Below are 3,692 nucleotides of genomic sequence, written 5' to 3' on the forward strand. Positions count from 1 at the left end.
GAGGGCAGCCCCCTTTCCAGCCCACACCTGTTTCCAGGGACCAATGGCTATCTGAAATAGTCCCTGGTCCAGACGCTGCACCCAGGAAGGTGCACCGGACAGGCAAGGGATAGACAGGGAGCCGGCTATCCAGGGCCAACCTAGACTCCTTCGGTGCTCACTACAGGAGGCTGCCAAGTATTCTGCCTGGACGGGATTCTTACTTAGAGGTGTTTACTCATAATCCCACAGATGGTAGCTTTGCCCCATTTGGCTCCTCAGCCAAGCACATACACCAAATGTCTGAAGGTGACGCTCGCCTTTAATCCCAGCATTCGGGAGGCAGAGGCAGGCAGATCTCTGTGAGTTCGAGACCAGCCTGATCTACAGAGCTACTTCCAGGTCAGGCTCCAAAGCTACACAGAGAAACCCTGTCTGGGGGATGGGGGAAGCGGGGGGGGGGAGGAGACTGTTGTTTCTTTAGCCAAACAAACAAGAGAGAGACAACCTACAAGACAACATCCAGACAATGACCACTCTAGCAGGCAGAAGACTGGACCCTGGGCCAGCACCAGAAAAGGCCAATGAGGGACCCAGGGCTTTCCACGCCCACTGGCCAGTAATGAGGCTCCCCCAGGCACCCACAGAGGTTTGCAGGGGCAAGAGCAGTGAAGCCCTCATGCACGTGGGCGCCATGGGAAACCTATGCCTCGTCGCCATCTGGCAGCAGTGAGGCTCACATCTCCCTCCCCTGAAAATGGTATCTTTTTAAAATTTTAGTTAAGGTCGAAGGCTTAGATAAGACCCAGAGTCTCATAGCACACTGCAAAAATGTTCAGGTATCAATCAAAACGCCCTCACCATACCAAGAACCCAGAACATCTCAAGCTGGGCTATATCAACATAAACACTCAGTTCCGAGATGATAGAGGCACTAGCATTATCTTAAGGCACTTACAGTTTAAGAAAGGGCTTCCTTAGCACAAAAGAGAATTACTTCCGTGGAGAAAAGAGATCAGCAAGAAGGGGAGTGTGGAGATGGGCTAGAGTGGGGCCAAATAAAAACAAAGTGTAATGATATATGCACAAAAATATCACAATGTCACTTATTTATGTTCTAATCAAGTAATTTAAAATGTTTCATTGAGCAGCTATAAACCTATGTGAAGCAAACAAAACACACAGAACCAGGCTGGGAATTCAGTGGTAGAGCACCTGCCTACTATGTGTGAAGCCCCAAGTTCGTGTCCAACACCAAAAATTACAGAACAAGTAGAAGACATATTTAAAGTATTGCTACCACGGCATGCCTGGTACCGCACCGCTCTAAAAGGCCAATGACTCAGGTACAGGTTTTTGGGCCAAAGGAGAAGATTTACTTAAAAAGCCACCAAACCAAAGATGGATGGCATGGCCGACAAAGACTCTTGGAGAACTAAGGTGTTCTCTGTGTTACAGTGAAAGAAAGGGGAGCTGGGACAATAGGCAAGAAAGAGATGCTGGCTGAAGGCTTGTAGACAATGCCCTGTGGACCTGGAGTAGGATGCTCTCTTAGCTGCCTTCATCTTGATGGTATCGGCCCTGGAGGGGAACTAGGCTTAGGTAGGTTTAGGTCAAATTAATCATATAGTTCCAGAGAAGACATTTCTGAAGTGGCTAATATGACTTTGTGAAGAGTTGAGTGGAAATCTGTCCCAAAGGTTAAGACAGCAGAGGATACTGATACAATCCGGAGGCGGCAATACCAAGCTTGATTGGTCCTGTCTTAGTCATTCTTGAGTCATCCGTATGTCCGTGTGAAAAGTCAGTGCTTTCAGCAGAAGAGGCCTTCAGGTCCCTGAAGAGTAACCTAAGCAATCACATCCGCATGTCTCAGAGGTTATGTACCACAAAGCCAGTGGGGAACAATAAAATATGGACCAGGTGTATAGCCTTCCAAATTAGCTAACTACAAACAAGTAAGTAAGAGTTCATTCATGCTTTCGCATGGTTACAAAACCAAATGGGAAGTTTAGAACTGAAATATACAGTAGTCAATTAACAGACATTAAAAGGTTCACTAATAGGATGAATGAGACAGAGGAAAAAATCAGCCACTTGGGCAATGAGACATTAGAAATTACTCAAGCTGAACAGCACAGGAGAAACAAACCATAGGGGAAAAAAACAAATAAACAGAGCTAGTGCCTGTGGGGCCCATTATGAAAGATCCAGCACCTGCATTTTCAAAGTGCTGGGGGAGGGGCGGCTGAGAGGGAAGGGCTCACTGGCTAGTTACTCTAGCCAATTCCCGGCCAGTGACAGATCCTTTCATGGAAAAACAAAGATGGACATCATCTGAGAACTAATACCTGACGCTGTCCTCCAGCCTCCATATGTGCCCACATATACACCTGCATAGACACACACACACACACACACACACACACACACACACACACAGGCAAGGATAACACAGTAACTATTTGTAGAATAGCAATAAAGAACAACTTGACTACTATTGGATTTTGAGCCATGCTAATTATGTTCTGAGGTCAGAGAGAGAAACAAGGTCAAGTTCAAATTTCAGTTTATTGTCGTTAAACCCAAGTCAGAGGATATAGTTTTAGTCTGTGGGACAAGTTGGCTGATGCAATTCCACTTGTAAATCCAGGGCTTCGCACAGCTCCCCAGGGAATCTGAGGTCTGTGGAGACACAGTCATCTCAGACATCATACCTGCTCTGCAAACTGCAGGTATAAGAAAGTTCTCACGCTTCTCATATATTAGTTTCACCTGGTTTGAAAATCATGGCTCGATGAATGTCAGCCTCACCAGATCTTAGATAACTCTCACTGTGGAGGCCAGTAGCACCATGCTGCCTTGAGGGACAAGAGAAACCATTCATTGTCTTTATCCACTGATCTTGGGCATCCGTTAAGTCTGTTGTCGACCAAGGGTGCGGCGTCTTCTATAAAAAACAGATCTGCTCCCCATCATGGCACTACTCCCCAGGAACAGCCACTCCCGCTTTGGGAATGGACCTACAGCAGGATGTACAGCATAGCTCCCCTCCCAGAATGTTCTGAGACTGTGTAAAGACTTCAGATTCATTACATTACCTTAAAGGCTACTCTGTAGCTAAGGCTGACACTCTGCTGCTCAGTTACCCTCCTCTTGTGTACGCTCAGCCCCGCTACCACTCCAATTCCCAGAAGGCCTTGCAGAAAGAGTGAATAAAGTGATAGGAACACTTTATTCTTGGTGTCCTTTTTAAAAAGGGCAGCACTTAGGAAACTGAAGCAGGAGGATTGCCACAAACTGTAGGCCAGCCCAGACTACACAATGAGTTCTAGGCCAGCCGGAGCTACAGAGTGAAACTCTGGAGAGAAAGAGAGAGGAGGTAGGAGAGGGAGAGAAGAAGACAGACAAATTTTAACACACGTCTCTTAACATTTATTTCATATATTTTATTAAAACAATACATAATGCCATTGAGATGGCTCAGCAAGTAAAAATGCTTTCTGCCAAGTCTAATGACCTCAGTTCAGTCCCTGGAACCCACCTATGAAAGTAGGAAGCTCCTCAAAGTTGGTCTCTGACCATGTGAGTACTGTACATTACACATACACGTGTGCACACACAAAATTAACAATGTTTAAAGGTATAATATGTCAAAAGTTATAACCAACTTTTATCTATCATACTGGCCACTCATCTGTTTTTTAATTTAG

The sequence above is a fragment of the Phodopus roborovskii genome, unplaced genomic scaffold, assembly GCF_943737965.1.
Source record: "Phodopus roborovskii unplaced genomic scaffold, PHOROB, whole genome shotgun sequence".
Classification (NCBI taxonomy): Eukaryota; Metazoa; Chordata; class Mammalia; order Rodentia; family Cricetidae; genus Phodopus; species Phodopus roborovskii.